A 12,874-nucleotide genomic window follows, 5' to 3' on the forward strand; every position below is an offset into this window, starting at 1 on the left:
AATTCTGTAATCAAGGCATTCATATTTTCCTGCAGCTTTCCATCCCTTCATGTATTTGCATCCCCCACCCCATATTATCAATTAACATACTTCCTTTGAGAAAACACCACAAAAAAGCAATCCCCATATGACTACATCAAGATGCTTTTTGCCCATCTTGTTTTACTAATGTGTAAACCCAGCCCTGTGAGAGCCAGCATGGTGTAGTGGTTAAGAGCGGTGGTTTGGAGCGGTGGAGTTTGATCTGGAGAACCAGGTTTGATTCCCCACTCCTCCACATGAGCGGCAGAGGCTAATCTGGTGAACTGGATTTGTTTCCCCACTCCTACACAGGAAGCCAACTGGGTGACCTTGGGCAAGTCATACTCTCTCAGCCTCACCTACCTCACAGGATGTCTGTTGTGGGGAGGGGAAGGCAATTGTAAGCTGGTTTGATTCTGCCTTACGTGGTAGAGAAAGTCAGCATACAAAAACCAATTCTTCTTCTTCATAAAACATCACAAAATACTCTGGATACCACTGAATATGCAATCATTTCAAGATTGCCTTTTTGCAGTGTTTTATCAGTGCATGCAAGTCCATATATAATATAAAGAGGAGAGGCAAAAATGTGCTGAAGTCACTGAGAATTAGCAATACGTACAACTCGTTGCTCTGTGCAGCATTTGGAAATAAATAATGGCGTAATGGAACATTCTTAGTACATTGCTTCTCCTTTGGAAACAAAATAAAGTAATTCAGAATGACAGAAATCAGGGATGAATAGAGGGTTGGTAGCCACCCTAATAGGTTTCTGAATGCCACCACTTATCTATTAGTGTCAAAATCAGTATTTTGGCTGGGCTTTGTTTTCTTCCCAATCACTATATCTTTTAATTCAAACTATTTCAAAACAGGATACTATCATAATTCGTTTTTTTAGAACATCGTAAGGTATGTGAATGCTATTTAGTGATAATGTGTGTTGTTTTTTTAATTCTCCCTTTGTGCCATTTCTAGCTAGGGAATTCTTTCTAGATTACTCTTAAATTAATAGCAATCAACCGTCAAATGTCATTTTGTGATAGGTCATTCCCATAACTAGAGGTGAAAATAAGTTAATACCATTTTATGTAGACATAATAGTGAGTAAAAAGTCAATTGTAATTGCTTTCATACTCGTTTCATGTCACACCCCTCTGCACATGCCCTTCCAATTGTAACAGTGGAACTGAGTGCTCATTTGTGCCAGAAAATGCTACATAATAATTAAAATTGAGCATATAATTTCTACCAAATAACTCAACAAATGGTTTCTCCCTTTCTTCTATTATTCTCAATGCATGGGATAATTAAATCCTGCCACATCCCCTTGAAAATCAGTGTATTGTGACTATGCCCTCAACTGCTACAGCACAAGTTGGAATCTTGTGAATTGTCTTGCCTAGATATTTTGCATAAGATGTTAACACTGCTTCTGCAACACCATGGGCTAGATCTTTCTTTTTGGTTCTGTTTCTCTGTCTTTACCAAGGTAATTGCATAGGCAACAACTGCTGTATGTCCTTTTTCAACAAACTGTTTCCAAGTTCAGCTCAACCGTCAGAACGTTTTCATTCAAAAAGCCAGAGAGGTCCAGATGATGATGATTGTGGTTTAATAAAACCTAAAAAGCTGCTGGTCTTGATCTGGATGGCCCTGGCTAGCCTGATCTTGTCAGATTTCAGAAGCTGAGCAGAGTCGGCCCTGGTTAATACTTGGATGGGAGACCACCAAGGAAGTCCGGGGTTGCTATGCAGAGCCTGGAAGTGGCAAACTACCTCTGAACATCTCTTGCCTTAAGTCAGCTGCAACTTGATGGCATTTTTCACCACCACCACCACCACAGGGAGCTGCTGAAATCATAGTTTTAATGCAGACTAAATCTACCTGGACCTAGATTACATAGTAGTAACTCTGCGCCCAATAACTCATATTCCCCAGGAAAAAGATTCTGTGCATTAAAGCTGCATTCTTTGCAAAATAAGTCAGCTGGTACTGTTTCACATATAGCATTAGTATGTATCGGTGCTTAATTTCTTTAAAAAGGTATGATAGTACTCAAGTCTGTCTGGAAGCCCTCTTCCGGATCCCCACTGAGAAGAGATTAGTAGAGATGTGCTAGACATGGAAATCCAAATCCCCTCTTTCCTTTAATATAGTTCATAATTAATCTGATTGTTGAAATTCATGACTACTGTTAATCTCTAGAAACCTCTGGAAATGGCTGTTATTTAGTATCTCACAGCATATATTACAAATGTGATGAGAGAAATAAGAAGGGCAGTGAGAAGAAAGAGTGACTCAGGAGATAATCTAACTGACAGGCATCTTCCAGCAAGATGAGTTAGCAGATGTTTCTGCTGAAAAGGACTGCCACGTAGCTGTTGCTGTGTATATAGTGTTTCTACATTCTGCCAGCTAACTGGGTTTGGGGGGGGGGGAATTGGTGAAAGCAAAAGAGGGTACTGTATGCTTGTTGATCCATTCTCTACCTGCCTGTACAGGGCAAATGTTTTGCATGCACATTATGAATGAAGGTGCTACTTAGCGTGTGTTGCAGGGGGACTTAAGAGGCAATGACTATATATCCCTCTCCTGCAATAGGTTTTACATTTGCAGAGGAGTGGAGCAAGCATTGCTATTGCACTCCTGCTGAAAGGCCAGTACTTGGAGGGGGGAGGAATTAAGGCAGAGGCTAGTCATACAATAGCTTCACTCCCAACACATGCACTATATATGGGGGGGGGGAGGCAAAGGCAAATGTGATGTTTGTACCTTCTGATAAGCTGCTGTAGAGCAGTCTGGGGGGAGGAAATAGATGAGGGATCTTCGCTCAGTGGTAGATGATCTGCTTTGCATGTGAAAGTTCCCAGGCTCAGTCCTTGACATTTCCAGTTGAAAGAATCAGGTAGCAGGTGATGTGAAGACCTTTGCTTGAGACCCTGGGAGAGTTCAGACCCTGAGGCTAAGGATGGACCCTTGCATAAATTAAGTTTTTAACTTGAAAATGCTAAAGGAAAACTTTCCTGTGGGAGTTTATCCTATGCTCCTCGCTTCCCAATAGGGTTGTCAACTCCGGGTTGGGAAATACCTGGAGATTTTGAGGGTGGAGCCTGAGGAGGGCGGGGTTTTGAAAGGGGACGTCCTTCAAAGCCATAGAGTCCAATTGCCAAAGCGGCCATTTTCTCCAGGGGAACTGATCTCTGTCACCTGGAGATCAGTTGTAATAGCAGATTGCCAGCCACCACCTGGAGGTAGGCGTTTGGGATAAAGATCCTAGCAAAGTGGAACACTATCAGTATCCCTGATGTGAACCAACATGATGTAGCTAGAGGGCATGTCTCCAAGGTTCAAAAAAGACACTGGGAAGGTCCGTTAAGTGCATAAGAAAAATGCAGTAAGACAAGGAAGTTAAAAAAGAACACAGATACATTTATAGGTTCATGAGGAGGAACTGATGAAGAACTGAATGGGCCATCTTCTTCCTCTCCAACCTAGGGATACTTACCCATGATCCCTGTGAACATATAAATGAAAAGGAAGAGTTTATTACATTATTACTGGATACATTGATTCTGTATATACACCTTGGTGTGTAGTTGTTGTTGTGACTATTTGTGTAATGAGCACTTGCATATATACTTACCTTCTTTTTGACAAAGTTCAATTTATTTGTTAACCGTTGGTTTGGATTGCCTTTCTGTGCAAGTTCTGGTAGAACCGCCTGGAGGTTGGCAGCCCTACTTCCCAAGCAAATGCAAAAAAGATGCATAATCTAATGACTGTTATGGTGTGATTAATTGAAGAAAACATGTTCTCTGGTCTCTCTTTAATTGAGCATTTCCTTCTCTTACCAATGTGCAGCCTACACACAACCATTCTTCAATGTATTTTATGTCTAGAGAAGGAGAGCACTCTGTTTTTAGACAACCGCCCCATTTGAAATTGTCAGTGTTCTCCAAAGCTTCTCTGGTTTTCTTTGACTTTTTCTTGGTGCCTTCTGAAGGAATCGTGTTTTAAGAGCCAGAAACATTATGAATGACTATTCGTTTCAAGCTTGTCTGAACATCTTTCAGATATAATGAGAGATTATAGTCTAACTGTGACAGTTCGCTGTAATCAGGGTAATAACCTTGGGGGAAATGGTTTCTTTAGTTGTCTCCACATCATATATCCAGCTTTCTGCACAGTTGGTTCCATGTTTTAAATCTGAATGATGGATCAGAAATGGCTAGGCATTGGGTGCAGCAGAAACTATAATGGTAAAGGAATTGTGTAAAGAGGAGGGCCTAGAGTGGTCTTGAACTAGGGAATCAATGACACCTAAAAATCTTGCCAGTGGTCAGTTTCTGAGGTATATTTAAGGTGCTGGTTTTGGTTTTGAAGACACTAAAGGATTCACTTGCTCCCGTTCACTACCTGACCACTACCTGACCACTACCTGACCACATTTCAGGCCTTGCTTTGTGTCTTTTTCCACCGCCCTGGGAGTTAGGACCATGAGGTATCAAGGATGTTGAGAGGGAGGAATAGCGTTACAAAATTCCAGAGGTCCAAGTTGCCCTGGGGCCCCAGGAGTTGGCCAAGGTGTTGCTGGTAATGGTAAACCATCTGGTAATGGTAAACATGTTCTAATCAAGCATCTTATGTATCCTCCGCTGTATGTGAGGGGGTAAATGTGGTGTGAAGGGTATCACAGAAGGAATCTTTGTCTGAGGGCCTGCAATGGCTCATGTTAGTCCTGACAGAGACATTTTTTCCTGTGGTATCTCACTGGTGGAATGCCCTTAGGGTTGCCAACCTCCAGGTAACAGCAGAAGATCTCCTGCTATTACAACTGATCTCCAGCCGACAGAGATCAGTTCACCTGGAGAAAATGGCCACTTTGGCAATTGGACTCTATGGCATTGAAGTCCTTCCCCTCCCCAAACCCCGCCCTACTTAGGCTCCACCCCAAAACCTCCTGCCGATGGTGAAGAGGGGCCTGGCAACCCTAAATGCCCTCCCTCTGTGTGTCCACCTGGTGCCCAGCTTAATAGCATGTTGTCATCAGGACAAAATATTTTTCTTTCCACAGGCTTAGAAGCCTTGATTTTAAACCTCCTTCTGCAACAATAACTTTGTCCTCCATAAAAGCTCTCTGGAAAAACAACAACTCTTGCATGCTTTCCAAAATACCGGAGGCAAATGGCTCACCACACCCATTCCATTAGGTTATTCCATGGTATCAGCCCTGCTAGCAGAAAATGACCTAATTTAGCTATCACAGAACAAACCATCCTAAAGGAAGAGCCTGGCCTTTTATGCATTCTCAGTTTCCTTGTGTCTAACTTCCTATTTCCTCAAAGAGTTTTTTCCAGTTATGCATGTGTTTTTCTCCCTCTGATTTCGATTCAACATCATATAGCTTTAAATGAAGTATTTCTCCCTGTAGTTTAAATCAGCAGTTTTTTGTGCTTCATAAAAACTGGTGATATATCGAATTGACCACTAGAGGGTGCAATGAATAACTGAAAAAACACTCCATAGAAACATGAAATTAGACAAGAGGAAACTGAGAATGCATAAAAGGCCAGAGTGAGGAGGAGGTTGTTGATGAGGAGGGTGATTGGGTGTCTGGGAGTACATCAGGAAAAGTGGTACACGGCGTCTTATACTGGTCCTGCAGTTTTTACTGATTTATCTGTTAATACTTCTTGCAGTTTCGGTTTGGAAACAGCCTTGGGCAAATGTATTTGGAGACGGGGTACAAAAATGTATGTAAAATAAATAGTTGTAGTGCATGTTCCTGAAAGGCAAGAAATGCTATTCTTCAATACTGTATTTTGCTCATTTATTGTTTATAGTGAAGCTTTTAAAAGTCAGGTTTTATAATGCTGGGATACAATTGCAGACAGTTATCTTTAACTGTTTTGAAAAAGTTGACTTTCATCTCTACTGTGCATGGAAAGGTTTATTCTGAATGAATCCGAATTAGAATCACAGAGTGCATTCACACGTACCTTTTCATATAACAGTAGCTTACTCCAGCTGTAACTTTGGCAGTGCTGTCATGGCTGTACTGCTTCATTTCCTTCAGTGGGCAGTAGATTACTGCTGTTCATCTCTATTTTATGCCCAGACTAAGGTGGGAAAAAATAAAAGTGATATCACATAATCCTTTGTGATAATAAGGAAGGATGGTGGGTTCTGTTTTTCAAAAGGGTACTCTGCCCAATGATTTCAGCTCAGGAGGACAAAATTAGTTCACGTTGTTTCTTTCAAGCATCCCTGGGGAACTCATTACATGTGTGAATCCTACAGCAGTAGGAGTGTATCAAGCAGTAGTTTCAGGAGTAAAATATCAGTAGAGAGTATGCCATAGTCAAGGGACTAAATGGCCCAACCACCACCCAAAGGGCGAGAGAACTACCAACTTAAGGAGGGGGGGTTGTGACTCAATGGCAAAGCATCTGCTTTATATACAGAAGGACCTAGGTTCAATCCCTAGCATCTCCATTTAAAAGACCAGGCAGTAGGTCATGTGAAGTAGGTCTCTACTTGAGACCCTGGACAGCTGCTGCCACTAAGAACAGACAGTATTGACCCTGATAGGCCAGTGGTCTGACTCAGTAAAAGGCAGCTCCATGTATTCATATATCTATCCTGACTACAAAAATTGTCAAATTCTGAAAATAAAGTGACTACAAAAAGAAAAGGAAAAAAGACAACTAAAATCCACTTCCCGTGTGAGTTTCAATGAATGGGATCTCCTGCAGTATCACCCTTCCTGGAAATTACTACAGTTTGGGGATGTGCAAGAGTTACAACATGGGTGCTTCCCTGAGACACCTTCATCTTGGTGTGGGAAAAAGCCATGCTACAGTATCTACGCTATAAGTGAAACATTCACTGCACCGAAATGCCTGAGTGTGAATGCCTGACAGTCTCTTCCTTCAGGGGTTTTCTTGGTCCATTTGGTCCTTTGACTATGCTGTTCATTGTGCTGATGCTTCTTGAAAGCCATTTTGGGTCCCCGTTGGGGAGAAAGGCCAGGTATAAACGAAGCAAATGAATAGCGTGCAGCTATGTTGTCAAGCTGTGATAGCTGCATTAATTAATCCGTCAGTTAATTAACTAATAGCATGTGCACGAACTGCTGAAGACACTCTAATTAATAAGTGGCTTCTGATTGTATTAAATGGCTTTACATTCAACATCCTCGTGGAAAATATCCTAGTTCCCCACTCTGGGAATATGTACATGCTATGTGAGTCAAGGCCATCAGGCAATGAGTTCCCCTCCCCGTCGATTCAATGGCTGTTGCCAGCAGGGAAATTTTCTGTGTAATCTCACCCATTCACGCAGTGGTTTCTATTATAGAATAAGCCCAGTGGGTGGTAATTTCACTGCAGGGATGCCAATCCTCATAGCAAATGTACTGCCTGGGCCAGCTCTAAGTTAGAACAGGAAATGGGAGAGGGGCCCTGGAAAAAAGTACCTGTTCTTGTCTCTGCAGTATGGTGTCTTGCACTCTGCACTCCATTCTCTGGGAATGGATGGATTAGGCCAATCATATAGGCAGAGCTGACCATGACCTCCCTTCTTAGTGGTGAATGTTTGAAGCCTTCCACATGGCATGCTTGAAAATCAAACATACTCCTCATAATGCCTGTTCTTCTCTTGAATTTCTTTCAAATGGTTATGCCTGCAATTTAAAATGAGAGTTTTTCTGTTGCTTTTGCCTCAGTACAGTCAGTGGCATCCATTATTCAGTATCATTCTAGGCTGGTAGCCACATGCTCAGAACTTGCTGGATTTCTTCAGGCAATGCCTGCTTTGCTAAACATGACATGCATTTTGAGGGCATGCGCTGCTTTTGCTGCTTTTGCATCTGCACTGTCAGCAGCATTCATCATTCATCATCATACTAAGCAGCTGGTCAATAGCCACTGCTGGTGCATGCTCAGAACTTTATTGCATTGCTTACAAGGTCTGGGGCCAAGCATGCATCATTTAAAAGTGTGGCCTTACAATAACAAATGCCAGAGGACCATTGGGAAAAATAAAGCCTTTTTTGTCTGTCTGCTTCTGTAAAAGCAAACAAAGAAAAGCCTCTTTTGAGCTACATCCACTAACCCATTTGTAACTTCACCAAACATACATATAGCATTGCTAGGCTGTCTAGGTAGGGTTGCCAACCTCCAGGTACTAGCTGGAGATCTGCTGTTATTACAACTGATCTCCAGCCAATAGAGATCAGTTCCCCTGGAGAAAATGGCCACTTTAGCCATTGGACTCTATGACATTGAAGTCCCTACCCTCCTCAAACCCCGTCCTCCTCAGGCTGTGCCCCAAAAACCTCCCGCCGGTGGCAAAGAGGGACCTGGCAACCCTATTGTGTAGACAATGGATGGCATGCTCACACACTGGCTTTTTCTCGAGTGTTTGAAATTGGAACAGAAGTACTTTGTGCGTGTGCTTCCTTACACTGCCACTTGTGAACCATGGTTCACGTGCAGTGCACAAAGTAGTTGCACTACAACTACAAACACTTGAGGACAAAGCAGGTGGGTGAGCATGCCAAACATTGTCTAGACAACCATGCAATGCTATGTGTATGTTTAGTGAAGTTATGTGTGGATCAATTTGTCATGGAGAGTTTAAACATACGATGTTGAACATGTTTAGCTTCCTATTCAGATGGAGATGAGTTAGCCCATCTCACTTGCAATGATCCAACTTTGGTCCAGCAATACTGATGTGGGAATACTCACATCATTGGTTCCCTCCTTGTGATCTGTTGCCTTGCAACATTACAGGGTAATCAGTGTGGAAGCAGCCACAAATTAGGATGATAAATCTTTGCCTGGTCTGAGTATCTTGTGGGAGGAGCCATTTGGAATTTGCTACAAGTTGGCTAATATTTGGAGAGTACAGCAAAACTGTCAAGGAAGGGATTAATTTTGGTATTCCATGCTCATATGACTTGTTCAACCTCTACATTTGTAAATCAGCCAATTAGTACAAAGGCACTCATTAGTGATATTTTTTTCTCCAAAGAAGGAAAAGTTGCCCCTTTATCACCTTGTTGAATTTTCCGCTATTCAGAGAAGAGGCAACATAAAACATCTATATACTAATAGCGGCGTGTGGCCCCCATCTGCGGATACCTAAATCCATGGATTGGGGCTACACAGATGCTAAACAGACCTTTCTGAAAACTTGAGAGACTCCCCAGGTTTGCAGAAAAATCTGAAATGTTTAAATTTTCCCCAAGTTAAAACTTTAAACAATTAAAATTCATTGTCTGCGTATGTGCAGACAACATACTTTCTTTGCTTCTGCGGTGGTGATTGAAAGCTGTGGCGGAGCCCAGCAGCAGCTGCAGTGGAGACCTGGAGCCCAGCCACAGTGACGGAGGCTGCTAGGAGCCACTCTGGGCTTGGAGTGGCTCCCAAACACCGCTGTAGTCAGGCTCCAAGGTGAGTAGTTGGGCCTGGACTGGCACTAGCTCAGCAATGGGGAGGGGAGAAGGGATTCCGCCCGCCAAATTTCACTGGGGGCCCCTTGTATATATATAATACTGAATATCATTCTTCCTTTTTTCTCTATACTCTTTTCTTTATAGAACAACACTTGTGTTTAAGAAAAAGCGGGGTTTTTGTTGTTGCTTTGGTTAATTTTTTTTCAATAATGTTTAATATGTTTTTCCTAACAGAGCCTATTAAGAACAGCAAATTGTACTGAGAGTTGAGTGATAGCTGAAAAGCCACCAAATTCCAACTCGGGAGGAAATTAGTTCCTAACAGTGAAACACAAGTCCTTTCTTTAATTAAGCCACCTAAGTTGTCACTGTGGCACGCATCTATTTAATTGCTCCCAAATGCCTCACATTAGCACTCTTTTACTCCAACAAATGCCTACACTTGTGCCACGTGGACTTTGTCTCAAATTAATATTCAATAAAGGTATAAAATGCTCATTTCAAGGGGCGGAAATGATGAATAGGATGATGACGATGATCCTAATAATAACATCTTGACATTTTTATTCTGTGCCTGGGCCTCAGACAACATCTAAATGCTGGTTCTCATATGTATGGCAATTGCTCAAGGACCTCAATAGATGACTTGCTTGTGTAACAGGGTGTCACAGATATGAGGTAAAGGCTGCATTCAGATGTCCTGATAAACCTCAATTTGTTCATGATAGACATAAGCTTGCTGTGCTTGTCCACACCCATCCTCTTTCCCCACACAAATGGAGCACAAAGAACGTGTTCCTTGTTTTAGGACCCTTGAATGAAACACTAGTTTGCTGTGATATCTGAATGCAGGCTCCTCGGCAAATCGAATTTATTTCCTCCTATAAATAGGATTAGACAGATTCATGGAAGAGAGATCCTTCTATGACCACTAGCCATGATGACTAAAGGAAACGTTTGTATTCAGCAGCAGTAAGTCCCTGAATACCAGAACTAAGAGGCAACATCAGGGGAAGACACTGCGCTCTCTGCCCTGTTTGTTGGCCCCTGTGTGAAACGGGATGCTGGGCTAGATGGACCACAGGTCTAATCTTGCAGAGCTCTTCTTGTATGTTTGCATTCTCCTCACCACATGTTCACTTGATTTAAATACTGCATCAAGAATACTATAACTGTACAACTGGAATGAATTATGTAGATAAGGACATTTGAATATGTGAACCTGTTCTGCATAGTTGTGCTCCCAAAGATGGGGCAAGCAATTGGAAAGGCAATTGGAAGTGCCTGGCACCATTCACCACTGTTCAGGTGAACACCTCTCTTATGTTTCTGCAGCAGTTCATACTGCTGGTTTCCTAGATGTCTATGCCATCTTTTTGGGGACCTCTGAAGAGTTCTTACCTTGGCATTTCAATGGTTCACTGGAGAAATTGGATTAGATGGGTGTTTAGGTACTTTGGCTTGCTGGCCTGAAGTCCACTACCACGTGCACATCAGATCAATAGCTACCACCACCTACTGGGTGGCAGTACTCTTGTGGTGGAAAAGATCCGTCCACAATGCTAGTAATTGTGCTGTGCAATTTTAGCTCGAGCTACTGAAAGAGTTAACATACTTCCTTAAATGAATGACCATACAAGTCTGGACTTTTCCTGTGGTGGTGCCTCAACTACGGAGAATCCTCTCTACGAGAATTTGGTGCTGTACGTGCTAACATTCTGGCACTAGATAAAGTCGTATTTATTTACATAGACTTTTTATTGATTACATGCTGGGGAGGGTTAATTTTTTAACATTTTAAATATTTATTTCTGGATGTTAATGTTTGGTCTCAGTGATAAATTATTGGTACTAGGGCTGTTGAAAAAGAATTCGGTATAGTTCGGCTTCGGCAAAATTCGGCCCGTTTTTATTCAGGCCGTGCCGAAGTCCGAACTCCCCCGCTTCGGATCCCCAGAAATTCGAGGGGATCCGGAGTTCGGGGGAAAATTCAGCCCCCTGCGCGCCTCGGCGCAGATCTGTTTAAAGGGCCCCCCACGCGCCTTCAGGGAATCCCCCTGAAGGCGCGGGGGGCCCTTTAAACAAGCCCCTCTGCACTGTCTGCGCAGGCAGCTCAGAGGGTTTCCAGACCCCCCCCCAGCCCTGCCGGGACTCCCGGCAGGGCTGGCGGGGGGCTAGCAAGACCCTCTGCGCTGTCTGTGCAGGCAGCACAGAGGGTTTCCAAACTTTCCCAGCCCTGCAGGGACTCTTGGCAGGGCCAGCGGGGGGCTGGCAAGATGCTCTGCGCTGTCTGTACAGGCAGTGCAGAGGGGCTTGCCAGCCCCCCGCCAGCCCTGCCGGGAGTCCCGGCAGGGCTGGGGGGGGCTTTAAATAGATGTGTGCCTCCCGGCTGGGAGGCACAGATCTATTTAAAGGGCCCACCACGCGCCTCCAGGGAAGCTCCCTGGAGGCGCGCGGGGGGGGGGGGGGAAACAGATCTGCGCCTTCCAGCTGGAAGTCGCAGATCTGTTTAAAGGGGCCAAATTCACCAAATTTATTCGGGAACACCCCGAACTCGGCGAATTCGGCTCCCCGGTTTCCCTCCCTTTTTGAGTTCGGTTCGTCCGAACTGAAAAACCACCGAATTGCAGGAAATTCGGCTGTTTTTCGGTTCGGACCGAACTGAATCAACAGCCCTAGTTGGTACTGATTATTTCACTGCTAGTTAATTTTGTTTTTTAAATTTTTATTACGGGGTAATTTTAATCTGATCACTGCTACTTTTCCAAGGCTGTGTGAAAGTGTTGTTGATTTTACTGCTGCTATTTTAACATGTGATTCCTTTTCCTTGGTATTTTTAAACTTCATATAATGTTCTAATTGTCTGTTAGCTGCCTCAAGAGCTTTTGGTGGAGAGAGTGGGATAGATATGATTAAAATAAATTCTTGTCTGAGAGAGTCAAGGCACTGACGTAAGGTTACAATTAGGTAGAACCTTCCTCAGATAAGAAGATGAAATTACTCTTAACAAGCTAGGCTTATTAATAAAACACAAAGAACAGAGTTGCATTCAGAGAAATAAACGATCAAAATGGTTCTAACCTCCTCATACTTGCCTCAGCTAGTATATTGACTTGAAAATGATCTATGGCAAAAAGCGGTGGCTGGCATTAGAAACTGGAGTCTCTCTGCCTTCCCAGCAGGAAGCATACCTTAAAGCTGAAAGCAAGTTGGCCTATTCAATAAAGCCTAATGTCACTCTATGTAATTTATATCCACCAGCATTTTAGGTTCGTAACTCTCCATGAAAGGCTGGTTCACACATGCATGTTCACACCTAGCTGTGAAGAACATGTGTGTGTGAACCAAGTCTTGAGCTGTTATTGGAAGTAGTACACCTTTGAATAC

This window comes from Euleptes europaea, chromosome 1 (genome assembly GCF_029931775.1).
Source record: "Euleptes europaea isolate rEulEur1 chromosome 1, rEulEur1.hap1, whole genome shotgun sequence".
NCBI classification, from domain to species: Eukaryota; Metazoa; Chordata; class Lepidosauria; order Squamata; family Sphaerodactylidae; genus Euleptes; species Euleptes europaea.